This window comes from Salminus brasiliensis, chromosome 1 (assembly GCF_030463535.1).
Source record: "Salminus brasiliensis chromosome 1, fSalBra1.hap2, whole genome shotgun sequence".
Lineage (NCBI taxonomy): Eukaryota > Metazoa > Chordata > Actinopteri > Characiformes > Bryconidae > Salminus > Salminus brasiliensis.
The window spans coordinates 45,589,957-45,605,246 of NC_132878.1; positions in this window are offsets into that span (position 1 = coordinate 45,589,957).

Consider the following 15,290-nt stretch of genomic DNA (forward strand, 5'->3'; position numbering starts at 1 on the left):
CAGACAGCCACACATTTGGAGATTGATGAGTTGACTGTGTTGGGGCAAGGCAGCCTATCACCAGTGAAAATTTGTATCTATGTTTTAAGATACATTAAATGTATTATTGTAAACAGGTAACATGCTTTTACCTTGTAATCCAGCTAAAGGGAGTGAGCGTTGGGTGAAAAAAGGAATGCAGAAGGAGCCGGAGCACCTAACACTTCTTAGATGGATAAACCTTCAGGGACTGAGGAAATCATGGGTTCCTGAAAACCTGTATGACAAAAAAGAAAATCAATATATGGATAGAAACTGAATTATCACTTACCTGTTCCACAGTGGCATACAGAAACTCACATACATACAGCTGCTGATGGATAGAAAGCATGTCTCACACAGCTGCAAAATGAAGACAAGCAGTTGTACATGGATAAAAAAAACCAGGCACAGTTTCATGTAGAAAGAAAACCAAACAACCAGAGATGCAGATGGACATGCAGACAGCCACACATTTGGAGATTGACGATGAGACTGTGTTGGGGCAAGGCAGCCCATCACCGGTGTAAATTTGTATCTATGTTTGAAGATACATTAAATATATTATTGTAAACAGATAACATGCTTTTACCTTGTAATCCAGCTGAAGTGAGTGAGCGTTGGGTGAAAAAAGGAATGCAAACTGAGCCGGAGCACCTAACCCTTCTTAGCTGGATACACCTTCAGGAATTAAGGATATCATGGGTTCCTGAAAAACTGTATGACAAAAATGAAAGTTAATGAATGTACAGAAACTGAATTATCACTTACCTGATCCACCGTGGCATACGGATACTCACATACATACAGCTGCTGATGGATGGAAGGCAGGCCTCACACAGTTGCAAAAAGAAAGTCAAACAGTTGAACATAGACAAAAAGCCAGCCACAGCTTCAGATGGAAAGAAAACCAAAACGCCAGAGATTCAGATGGACATGCAGACAGCCACACATTAGGAGTTTGACGATGAGACTGTGTTGGGGCAAGGCAGGCCATCACCAGTGTAAATTTGTATCTATGTTTGAAGATACATTAAAAGTATTATTGTAAACAGGTAACATGCTTTTACCTTGTAATCCAGCTGAAGTGAGTGAGCGTTGGGTGAAAAAAGAAATGCAGAGGGAGGCGGAGCACCTAAGCCTTCTTAGATGGATACACAGTCAGTGATTGAGGATATCATGGATTCCAAAGAACCTGGATGACAAAAAAGAAAGTCAATATATGTATAGAAACAGAATTATCACTTACCTGTTTCACAGTGGCATACGGATACTCACATACATACAGCTACTGATGGATGGAAGGCAGGCCTCACACAGTTGCAAAAAGAAAGTCAAACAGTTGAACATAGATAAAAAGCCAGCCACAGCTTCAGATGGAATGAAAACCAAAAAGCCAGAGATGCAGATGGACATGCAGACAGCCACACATTAGGAGATTGACGATGAGACTGTGTTGGGGCAAGGTAGCCCATCACCAGTGTAAATTTTTATCTATGTTTGAAGATACATTAAATGTATTATTGTAAACAGGTAACATCTTACCTTGTAATCCAGCGGAAGTGAGTGAGCGTTGGGTGAAAAAAGGAATGCAAATGGAGCCGGAGCACCTAACCCTTCTTAGCTGGATACACCTTCAGGGATTGAGGATATCAAGGGTTTCTGAAAAACTGTATGACAAAAGGAAAGTCAATATATGTATAGAAAGTGAATTATCACTTAGCTGTTCCACAGTGGCATACGGACACTCACACACAAACAGCTGCTTATGTATGGAAGGCAGGCCTCACACAGTTGCAAAAAGAAAGTCAAACAGTTGAACACAGATAAAAAGCCAGCCACAGCTTCAGATGGAAAGAAAATCATAAAGCCAGAGATGCAGATGGACATGCAGACAGCCACACATTTGGAGTCTGATGAGGAGACTGTGTTGGGGCAAGGCAGCCCATCACTAGTGTAAATTTGTATCTATGTTTGAAGATACATTAAATGTATTATTGTAAACAGGTAAAATGCTTTTACCTTGTAATCCAGCTAAAGTGAGTGAGCGTTGGGTAAAAAAAGGAATGCAGAAGGAGCCAGAGCATCTAACCCTTCTTAGATGGATAAACCTTCAGGGATTGAGGAAATCATGGGTACCTGAAAACCTGTATGACAAAAAAGAAAGTCAATATATGTATAGAAACTGAATTATCACTTACCTGTTCCACAGTGGCATACGGATACTCACATACATACAGCTGCTGATGGATGGAAGGCAGGCCTCACACAGTTGCAAAAAGAAAGTCAAACAGTTAAACATGGATAAAAAGCCAGCCACAGCTTCAGAAGGAAAGAAAACCAAAACGCCAGAGATGCAGATGGACATGCAGACAGCAACACATTTGGAGATTGATGATGAGACTGTGTTGGGGCAAGGCAGCACTTAACCGGTGTAAATTTGTATCTATGTTTGAAGATACATTAAATGTATTATTCTAAACCGGTAACATGTTTTCACCTTGTAGTCCAGCTGAAGCGAGTGAGCCTTGGGTAAAAAAAAGAATGCAGAGGAAGCTGGACCACCTTACCCTTCTTTAACTGGATACACCTTTAGGGATTGAGGATATCATGGGTTGTTGAAAAACTGTATGACAAAAAAGAAAGTCAATATATGTATAGAAACTGAATTTTCACTTACCTGTTCCACAGTGGCACACGGATACTCACATACATACAGCTGCTGATGGACAGAAAGCAGACCTCAGTCAGTTGCAAAAAGAAAGTCAAACAGCTGAACATAAATAAAAAGAAAGCCACAGCTTCAGATGGAAAGAAAACCAAAAAGCCAGAGATGAGGACGGACATGCAGACAGGCACAGATTTGTAGACTGATGAGTTGACTGTGTTGGGGCAAGGCAGCCCATCACCAGTGTAAATTTGCATCTATGTTTGAAGATATATTAAATGTATTATTGTAAACAGGTAACATGCTTTTACCTTGTAATCCAGGTGAAGTGAGTGAGCGTTGGGTGAAAAAAAGAATGCAGAAGGAGCCGGACCCCTTAACCCTTTTTTAACTGTATACACCTTTAGGGATTGAGGATATCATGGGTTCCTGAAAAACTGTATGACAAAAAATAAAGTCAATATATGTATATAAACTTAATTATCACTTACCTGTTCCACAGTCATATACGGATACTCACATACATACAGCTGCTGATTGATGGAAGGCAGCCCATCACCAGTGAAAATTTGTATCTATGTTTGAAGATACATTAAATGTATTATTGTAAACAGGTAACATCTTACCTTGTAATCCAGCTGAAGTGAGTGAGCGTTGGGCGAAAAAAGGAATGCAAATGGAGCCGGAGCACCTAACCCTTCTTAGCTGGATACACCTTCAGGGATTAAGGATATCATGGATACCAAAGAACCTGTATGACAAAAAAGAAAGTCAATATATGGATAGAAACTGAATTATCACTTGCCTGTTCCACAGTGGTATAGAGTAACTCACATACATACAGCTACTGATGGATAGAAAGCAGGCCTCACAGTTGCAAAATGAAGACAAACAGTTGTGTATAGATAAAAAGCCAGCCACAGTTTCACATAGAAAGAAAACCAAACAAACAAAGATGCAGATAGACATTCAGACAGCCACACATTTGGAGATTGATGATGAGACTGTGTTGGGGCAAGGCAGCACTTAACCGGTGTAAATTTGTATCTATGTTTGAAGATACAGTAAATGTATTATTCTAAACAGGTAACATGTTTTTACCTTGTAGTCCAGCTGAAGTGAGTGAGCGTTGGGTGAAAAAAGGAATGCAGAAGGAGCCGGAGCACCTAAGCCTTCTTAGATGGATAAACCTTCAGGGATTGAGGAAATCATGGGTTCCTGAAAACCTGTATGACAAAAAAGAAAATCAATATATGGATAGAAACTGAATTATCACTTACCTGTTCCACAGTGGCATACAGAAACTCACATACATACAGCTGCTGATGGATAGAAAGCATGTCTCACATAGCTGCAAAATGAAGACAATCAGTTGTACATGGATAAAAAACCAGGCACAGTTTCACATAGAAAGAAAACCAAACAACCAGAGATGCATATGGACATGCAGACAGCCACACATTTGGAGATTGACGATGACACTGTGTTGGGGCAAGGCAGCCCATCACCAGTGTAAATTTGTATCTATGTTTGAAGATACATTAAATGTATTATTGTAAACAGGTAACATGCTTTTACCTTGTAATCCAACTGAAGTGAGTGAGCGTTGGGTGAAAAAGGGAGAAATAGGGAGCCTGAGCACCTAACCCTTCTTAGCTGGATACACTTTTAGGGATTGAGGATATCAAGGGTTTCTGAAAAACTGTATGACAAAAGGAAAGTCAATATATGTATAGAAAGTGAATTATCACTTAGCTGTTCCACAGTGGCATACGGACACTCACACACAAACAGCTGCTTATGTATGGAAGGCAGGCCTCACACAGTTGCAAAAAGAAAGTCAAACAGTTGAACACAGATAAAAAGCCAGCCACAGCTTCAGATGGAAAGAAAATCATAAAGCCAGAGATGCAGATGGACATGCAGACAGCCACACATTTGGAGACTGATGAGGAGACTGTGTTGGGGCAAGGCAGCCCATCACTAGTGTAAATTTGTATCTATGTTTGAAGATACATTAAATGTATTATTGTAAACAGGTAACATGCTTTTACCTTGTAATCCAGCTAAAGTGAGTGAGCGTTGGGTAAAAAAAGGAATGCAGAAGGAGCCAGAGCATCTAACCCTTCTTAGATGGATAAACCTTCAGGGATTGAGGAAATCATGGGTACCTGAAAACCTGTATGACAAAAAAGAAAGTCAATATATGTATAGAAACTGAATTATCACTTACCTGTTCCACAGTGGCATACGGATACTCACATACATACAGCTGCTGATGGATGGAAGGCAGGCCTCACACAGTTGCAAAAAGAAAGTCAAACAGTTAAACATGGATAAAAAGCCAGCCACAGCTTCAGAAGGAAAGAAAACCAAAACGCCAGAGATGCAGATGGACATGCAGACAGCAACACATTTGGAGATTGATGATGAGACTGTGTTGGGGCAAGGCAGCACTTAACCGGTGTAAATTTGTATCTATGTTTGAAGATACATTAAATGTATTATTCTAAACCGGTAACATGTTTTCACCTTGTAGTCCAGCTGAAGCGAGTGAGCGTTGGGTAAAAAAAAGAATGCAGAGGAAGCTGGACCACCTTACCCTTCTTTAACTGGATACACCTTTAGGGATTGAGGATATCATGGGTTGTTGAAAAACTGTATGACAAAAAAGAAAGTCAATATATGTATAGAAACTGAATTTTCACTTACCTGTTCCACAGTGGCACACGGATACTCACATACATACAGCTGCTGATGGACAGAAAGCAGACCTCAGTCAGTTGCAATAAGAAAGTCAAACAGCTGAACATAGATAAAAAGAAAGCCACAGCTTCAGATGGAAAGAAAACCAAAAAGCCAGAGATGAGGACGGACATGCAGACAGGCACAGATTTGTAGACTGACGAGTTGACTGTGTTGGGGCAAGGTAGCCCATCACCAGTGTAAATTTGCATCTATGTTTGAAGATATATTAAATGTATTATTGTAAACAGGTAACATGCTTTTACCTTGTAATCCAGGTGAAGTGAGTGAGCGTTGGGTGAAAAAAAGAATGCAGAAGGAGCCGGACCCCTTAACCCTTTTTTAACTGTATACACCTTTAGGGATTGAGGATATCATGGGTTCCTGAAAAACTGTATGACAAAAAATAAAGTCAATATATGTATATAAACTTAATTATCACTTACCTGTTCCACAGTCATATACGGATACTCACATACATACAGCTGCTGATTGATGGAAGGCAGCCCATCACCAGTGAAAATTTGTATCTATGTTTGAAGATACATTAAATGTATTATTGTAAACAGGTAACATCTTACCTTGTAATCCAGCTGAAGTGAGTGAGCGTTGGGCGAAAAAAGGAATGCAAATGGAGCCGGAGCACCTAACCCTTCTTAGCTGGATACACCTTCAGGGATTAAGGATATCATGGATACCAAAGAACCTGGATGACAAAAAAGAAAGTCAATATATGTATAGAAACTGAATTATCACTTACCTGTTCCACAGTGGCACACGGATACTCACATACATACAGCTGCTGATGGATGGAAGGCAGGCCTCACACAGTTGCAAAAAGAAAGTCAAACAGTTAAACATGGATAAAAAGCCAGCTACAGTCATAATATTGCTCAAAACCTGTAGGACTCACCAATAATATTACAAGAGGAATACCCTTAAACATGTATGCATCCCCAATAAAACTTTAATATATATATATATATATATATATATATATATATATATATATATATATATATATATATTAAAAAAGAACACCCAACTGCTACAAGGTGTACTCAACCAAAGATGGACATTAACATCTAAAAACTCACCATTAAGTACATTATTATATCATTATTATTCCAGATTATTGCTCTAACAATCACTAAACCACCTATTAATGGTAGCGTGACCCCTTCCATTCCATCACCTACACCGCCCATCTGAACCACAATTACATCACCTCCAGCTTCACTGCCTGCTCTACATAAATTGACAAACAAGAAGTAATTTGTACGCCTACCCGACTCACGACAATGCACGCCAAACACTGGATCCCCTTTGTGTGCCAAAAGCAGAAGTGGGCTAGTTACTAGTGACTTTGGAGCTTTCATTGTCCAGTAGAACATGCAGCGTTAACAACTATTTTTCTAAGCTTATCTTAGCAACAAATTGCCTTTCTACTTGCCCATGCAATGTACTTTGAAACAATAAAAATAAAAAAAATAAATCAAGCAAAGTGATTAAAAAAAATAAGTACTGCTCACAGTATGTCTCAGTCCCACCAGGTGGTGACAATAACCCCTTTGTCTATGACGTCTATGATTATAAACTATGTTATGGACAGACACAGTCTCGATTCAAGCAAGGAAACAGCAGAAAATAACTTACCTGACTGGTGTGCTGAGGATATTTAGTCGGTTAGCAGACGTGAAAACCTGAAAACTGATGCTCCCAGGGCCTCCACATGGCCTCCACAAGGCCTCCTAGTTAGTAAAGCAAAGGAATGTAAAATTAACACACATAGCAGACAACACAAGAAAAACTGGCTAAGATAAACAGGCCAAAGCTAATGTTAAAGAATATTAAGACATACAAGCAACATGAGAGCTCTAAGACTAGGAGAAACTGCATGTGAACAAAGATCATTCAAGAGAACACACATTACAGTATTACATATGTTCCATGGAAACCAGCTTTCAGGGTCTTCTCAGACAATGCTAGCAAATTAACCTTCAGCGGAGTGAATCAGGCTGTCTTACTAATGACCAGAAGAAACATTCATTCGTTTGTACATCAAAGCACATTTTCACTTGAGTTTGGGGAACTCTGTCAAGTAAGTTTCTTGAATGGATCAGCAGATATTCACTTTGCCCCTCTTCTCACTCACAACACTCAAAACTCTGAAACTACAATCCTTTTCTCAACATTTTCAGTCCCTTTCCATTTTGACGGGGATATTTAATAAAAAAATAGCCAGAATTCCTACATCAGGTGTCATGGATGGTAAAAGACCATCTATAAAGTACAGAAACATAAAACACTCACCGAGATAAGGAGCTGCTGATGTTAGTTATAAAGGCATTAAACCTATCGAAGAACAGAGACAAAAGGAAAATCAATGACTAACCTCACCTTCCTCACTTTAAACGAATTGATTTATATTTTTCGAAACACACATGTAGCCCATTTTCATAACGCATAAATCATTAATGTGACACTGTCATAAGATATGCCTATTTTAAAACTTTTTATGTAATACTGATTCAGAGAAACATCCATAAAGCATATAGGTTTCTCAATCAAGTTGTAAGAAGTGCAAACACAGAAACAAACAAACAAAAAAACAAGAAAAAATGAGAAGCTTTCTACAAAAGAAGAACAGCTCAAAACTTAATATGAATAAAACATACACAAAGCTTAGTTGAATATATAAAGAAAGAAATGATAGCAAACTTACAATCTTAAAAAAAAAAAAAAGTTAGCCACAACCAAACCACCGTGCTACTCTTGGATTCCCTCCTTTTGGCTTGTAACTTTTGGCATACATCCAATATACTGCCACATGGTGGATGGAGTAGGAATTACCATGAAAAAAAACATGGATGAACATAAATGGGTTTGGAGTAGACCCAAGTGGAAGGAATTTTATGCCAATATAGAAAATAGACAATAGGCAAGTGGCTTAAAGGTCCAACCACAACAGGCCCAATGAGACTAGGGATGCACCCATCAGATAATAGAATAGAATATTGGTCCCGATATTAACAAAATGAGTTGATCGGATATTGGATAATTAGGCTGATCCATGGGAATGCGATATATGTACAAAATCTGTCATCAATATTTTAAATAAAAATATATAAAATCTGTATAAAAATAGAGGTTTTCCTTGTCACTGTCACCTTTGGCTTGTTCACTGGGGGTCTTAGGTTTTCATGTCTTCTTTTGTTGTTGATTTCTTGTCTTTTTACTGATTACTGATTCTGTAAAATAAGTTTGACATGATTTAATTTGATAATATAAAACTTTCTCCAGATTAATAAGGGCATGCAATTTCTGTCATGTTGCACAGCAAATTTGCACTTGTCAGCACAGTGTTGATTTAACTGGAGCAGCCGGCTCAGTTAACTCAAAAGCCACGAAGAAGACGGGTGCACGGGGAATCCCTCACATGCAGCCAAGCTCACAAGGCCAAACTCTCTACTGACGGTTTGTCTCTCAAACGTGTCCAAAATCAACAGATTGCCTCTTTACTCACAAAATATTAGTATATTCCAGATTTAAACTTAAGAGAGACAAAGGAGACAAAATCTGAACCACTCACTTGAAAGCTTTTGCCTGTAATATTGGACAACTGAGAGCAACAGGGATGAGGAACAACATCATATCCACAAAGCGAAAAGGGTGAGACTGCCTTCATCACTATGCTTTATTGTAATATCATAATGAAGCTTTTGTGTATACTCTGCTTTTATCTTACAGTTGTATGATGAGGTTGATGCCATCCATCCTCTGATGGTGTATATTTGTCACTGCTTCAGCTGAAACAATGCTGGGAGTTTTTCTCTAAAGGAGTCCTTGTTGATTTTTATGAGATGCTCAGCAAAAGTGTAAGCACACCATTTTCATCTCTACAAGTAGACCAACATAATACTCTCAAATTTATTGATGCTCCAAGATATGTATAGTTTTTAAGAGAAGGTGCTTCAGTGTGTAACTAATGTTACACTAAATTATGTATTCCCATGATGTTTTTGAAATGGGCCGTTGTAAGGGATTCCATTGTTTTGGAAAACTGGTAAAAGGGGGAGGCCAGAAAAGCACACAGGGGTTCAGACAGGAAATGGGACTGAGACATGGGCAGGACATAGAACGGGGGCCAGACAAGAGATGACACTGGAGACTGGACAGGAAGTGGAACACGAGATTGGACACAAGACCAGACAACGGGCATAGACAGAGACTGGACACATGACTGGATGAGAGGCTATACAAGGAGGCTGAAACAGGGACTGGACTGGGACTAGTGTTGAACACATAATTAAACAAAAGTAGACTTAAATGTTTTTATTTAAGGTAATTTCACATTGTCTCCAGTTATAAACCCTTGAATATGGAGGTTTGTTTATATATTTATATATCCTGAACGAAATTCTGTCAAAATTCCCTCCTTAACCTGAAAAAAATATTTTTTGAATTGAAAACAATGAATTAGTTTAAGAAAAGAGAATGTTTACAACAATCTATGAGCTTAAAAGTAACTGAATGTATATGAATAACTAAATAACAGATATGAAAGAGAAATTATTCTACACTTAGTGTTGCTGGCAAATATAGTTTTGCGCTGGCGCTTATAATCTGACACAGGACATATAAATCTTTTGTTGTGATGGTGTAAAATATGTTGTTTCACCAGCTGTGTTTTTTTTTTTTTTTTTTTGTAAAAGAACAAAAAAGAGAGAACTAAGCAACTCTACCAAACTGTCTCTTTTAGGGTCACTTTGCTGGTCCCAAGCCTGGATAAAGGAGGAGGGTTAAATGTAGAGTAGCAATTCCACCTCACATATGTCTTTTGTTTAAATTTGATTTGCTAACATTTAACAACAAAACAAAATAGGTTTATGTAATTCATGTAAAAAATATTTATGTAATGTGAGTCTAGACAAAACATTAAAAACTAAACCATTTCTGTAGTTCTATGCATATTTAGGGTGTTTACTCACCGTTTTCTCTCCCACAACGTTATTCCTTTATTCTACAGCTTCAAATACACGCGAATGGGCAATTATGCTAATTGAGAGATGACGTCATTCCGCGACTTATGGACAGCCAATAGCTACTTTCCTTACTGAGGAGTTGGCAGCACTGTTTTGAAGGAGACGCGGAACTGCTGCTCGAGGCGTTATTCGACATGGTCTAGCGACCATTCCTACGTTGTAGTCTTTGATATTAGCTGTGTCTTATTTATCTTAGGGAGCAGAAAGCACAAGGATTACAACTGACTGTGTTACTGTACAGTATTTTGACTCACTAGCTGCCGTTTGCGTTTCTATCTCCGTTTTCTCTCGAGGAAAATGGCGGCCGCGAAACCGAGAAACGAGCTCTCCAGACGCTCTGCACGGAGCCCGTTCAGTTGGACCGGTAGATCGAGTTCCTTCGACGGAAAACGAAGCCAGAAGCAGCCTGTGACGCCTCCAACGCAGTCGTCTCAATTCCAGCACTACCGGCGCGGAGGACACCGAGGCTCGTCGTCTCCACTCCCACACCGGAGAGGGCCTGGGCGCGTCAGCGAGTCGTTTACCCAGCTCTTCGCGCTCCACTGCTGGCTGCCGGTCAGGTGCTCTACCGCAGAGGGGCCTCATCCGAGCCGGCTGGGGTCCGTCGTCCTCTCTGGGAACATCGAGAAGGTGCTACGCCAGGACTGGCTGTCCCTTCCCAGTCACACCGGTCAGGTTGGTGAACTGGATAGTGGGCAGAGAAGTGATTTACATGATTTCCTCGATTTCAACCATTTATGCAGTCATTTTATTCATCGTATTGCAGACAAACCCTGCAGTATCGAGACTCTCAACACAGATTGTTCCGGCTGTCCGAGTACAAGCAATCTAGCCTGTTAGATGAGATCCAGTAGTGGAGTTATGACTTCCTTAGTTATCTATCTATATATATATATATATATATATATATATATATATATATATATATATATATATATTATTTATAAATACTGTAGCCGTTACACTTATAAGGGAGCCAGTATGTTCCTGAGACAAGGAATACGCAGCTGTGATCGTGTTAACCAGCAGCATCACAGCTAGCTTACTGTACTTCATGATGGAACATCTTAACAAGCAAACATCCATCACTTAAAAACACTATTCAGAGATTATTCAGGATATCAGTCTTCTCCTGTGTTCAATGTGTTTGTTGTAGTCCATATATATCCCTCTGGTTGCTCCCTATACATATCTCAATCAATCGGTTCATGCTAGTAGGCTGTTGAAATGTCCAGGTGGTGAAGCTAAGGGTCATCTGCATCAACCTGAAACTGTGATTCTGTTGAACTCCTTGCCTCTTTAAAGCTCTCTGGTACATTACAGACCCTGTAACAGTGGTCAGTATTGATCAGGTCTGGTGTAACCAGTGCAGCCTTTGCCTGGCTACATAGTGTCTGGTGAGCCCTGTCAGCCACCGTAGTCAAGGTGATGTGCTGTTTTCCCCCCTCCCTTTTCTCACGTACTAGGTGTGCTCTGGTTGAGCCAGATCAGCCACCATAGTTGGAGCACTGCGCTGTTTTCCCCCTCCCCTTACGGAAGCGCCAGGTGGATACAGTCGGGGTGAGCATTAGCTTTAGCATATATACATACGGCGGTGCTGGGTGTAGGGAGAGCTTCATTCTGACTTCGGCGATGGTCATCAGACGGTGTGTTGGCGTGCCGGTCTATGCAAGCTTCCCCCCCCCTCTTCTGAGTCTGTGGTGCATTAGCACAGAGCTCTCGGAAACAGCTTCAACACTGTAGCCATGTGTTGGGGATTCACTGCGCTTTCACCGCTCCTGTAAGCAGGTTGTGCTGAGACAGCGTCTAACAGTAGGTGTAATGTGGATTGGTGCAGCAGCTAACTGGGTGTGAGCTTGTGCATCGCAGCAGCTAAAGCGTCCTGTGTGAGCGTCGCCACTGACCAGTCCAGGGGGCGCCGGACTATTGGGACGTGCAGACCTGAAAGCAACTACTCGTCATCTCTTGTTTTAATAATAAATGTTTAATACCTACATGGTGAAATTGGAGCCGCTGCTGTTTTGCTGGGACATCTGGATGCTCCTTTCCTGTCTGTTCACTCGTGGTTTGGCACCTTACTTGCGGTGGTGTGAGTTCACGTGCACTGCACTTTTGCTTGTGTGTGTGTGTGTGTGTGTGTGTGTGTGTGTATTGGAGACTCTAGAATGCAGACAGGGCTAGGCCGCCTGTAATTGGACGCCCACAGCCGATATCCCAGTTCTTTGGAGCTCCTGTAATTTTGTTATTATATTCTTTGTTTATTTTTCTTATTGTGTTGGTTGCTAATTTTAAATAATATTAATAAATGAGTGATTTTATACATGGTGGTGAATAAACCTTTCTAATTACCTCAATCCATGTCTCTGAATATTTTTCAGGCTTACCTGTGTGTCTAGGTGCTTTTTATTACTCAGATTTATAGAATATTTCCTGGGGTGAAATTCCCCAGGTGGCGTAGTCGGGTGTTGCTATACTACCACAGGTCACACTGGTCTTCAATATCTGACGCAGTCAGCTAAATACTTTTTAGAGAAATTCCTTTCTCTTTTTCATGTTCAAGATGGCATTTAAACAGAGGGAGACAGACACATTATCCAGTTTGAGACTTGGACATTTTCTGGAGTCTGATTAACACAGTTACCTGTTGGCATGGGAGGGTACACACCTCTCCCCATGGAAATAATCAGGTGCCATTGCCTGGTCAATTTTAATCTGGTGTTCTGTAACACATTTTGAAAAATTGCACAAGCCTGTGTTTAAGGACTTTCTCTGGATAGTAGACTAGGTATAATGGACTGTTCTTGTCGTACCCTACAAAGATTCTCTTTCACATTTTGAATCTAGCTTGGTTATGCAAGGAGGCCGTCTTGCTTGACCAGCATGTCCAGCTGCTGTTATAGAGGCAGTCCAAACTCCAAGATGAGACAGGATGGAGCCTGTGACTCCTCCAGCAGGGTCGTCTTAGTTACAGCACTAACGGTGCACCAGACAGAAGGAGGTCGTCGTCTGCAAACCTGTGCTAGAGGGAGCTTTTCCCGGCCACACTGCTCCTCCACCAACAGACGGTTTTCACCTCTGCTAACCAGTTCAAGGTTTCTCAGCTCTTCGCCTTCATCTGCTTCGTCACCGAGGACGACTGCTCAGGCCAGTGTTTTTATTGTTGGAGATCCTATTGTAGAAGTCCCTACTTTACAGTGTTTAATATTAGCTTTGTCTTATTTACCTTTACTTTCATCTTTTAAAAGGTTAGGCCTTCTCCCTGTCAACAGGTCACATGGAGTTGGTTCAAACGGCTATTTAAGCCCCTGTTGGCAATGACTGCAGTGGTCGTTACGGCATACGTCCAGAATTCTTTAGATAAATTGCTGATAGCATGTATCTTTCCATATCAAATAGGTGTTTCCAATTTCTCTCAGCTGTATCATTTTGATGTAGTGAGTAGGGTGCAGAGGTCTCATGTCTTCATGCCCTTCTCACTGAACAATGACTGAAAATCCCTTGCCGTGAACTGTGCCCTTATCTGAAAAAATACATTTTACTGTTCCAAATGGAGATGAATCTGCCAAGCATCGCTCAGTACCTTTAATGGTTTTACGCTTCGTTTCCCCCACCACCCAATTTATGGCTCAGTTCTATGCATTACCCAAATCTCAAGTTCTGAAGCTAAATGCTTGACTGCTCGAATTTTCATTAATAACCTTTCAGATTTATTCATCCCTTTCCAATTTCACCCTAAAGATCTAGAGCAGGTAACAGATGACCTGTAGACTGTGCTCCGTTCTAGCCTTGACAATATTGCTCCAATCAGAATCAAAGAAATTTGGTAGAAAAAGCTAGCAGCATGGTATAATGACCAGACATGTATTCTGAAACCGATCACTTGTAGCTGTAAATGTCAACAGTGACGTCTTATTTATCTTATCCAGTTGTTGTAATCGTTGAGCTACCTGTGTTACTGTACAGTACTTTCTCTAACTAACCATCGTTTGCGTTTCTGTCTCAGTGTTTACGCTTTAGAAACAGGGCTTGCAGAGTTCTCCAGACGCTCTGAAAGGAGGTAGTCAATTCTTCACCAACATATCCAGCTGCTGTTGTTCCACTGATGGATGATGAGGCTGGAGACTGCCTGTGACTCCTCCAAACGCTGTCGTCTTAATTTCAGCAGTATTGGCGCACAGGTCATCTTACCTCTGCTAGCCGGTTCGAGGTCCTCAGCTCTTTGCCCTGAGGACTTCTCAGTGATGAAGCAGGGGAAGGCGAAGTCAGTGTTCTCGTTGTTGGAGATTCTACTGTAAAACGTATCAGTGTCCAAAAAGTAATGCCACAGTCCTACATATAAAACATATGGTGGGTTTGTTACCTTGAGATATGAGAGGGTTTTAGAACGCGGTTCTAAAGCCTTCCGCTGGCATTACGTTTACTGCAGCATTAAAGTGTGTGTTTCTACATTCTTAAGGTTCACTCACAGAGTTGATTCTTTAAGTGCGGAGACGCGAATCCGACTTGCACCGTTTCACGAGATTACCAATATTCCTCTGGGTCCAGAGTTTTCAGAGACAGGATCAGAAATCAACAGAGGCGGCCGCCGTCATACCAATGAGTGATTCTGAGTCAATTCGGGCGCTCTACTGACTATGACACTCTGTACCCAGTTGCTTTATGAGTTTAGAATACACAGGAGGATGCAGGACGCCGTATCAGAGGGTAGGGATTTTCAAAACATTGCCTTAACATGATTCTCACAGTTGCGTCTCACCGTTGTCTGAACTGAAAATTTCTCGGGATCTGGATTTGCTTTAAAATCAGAAGATATC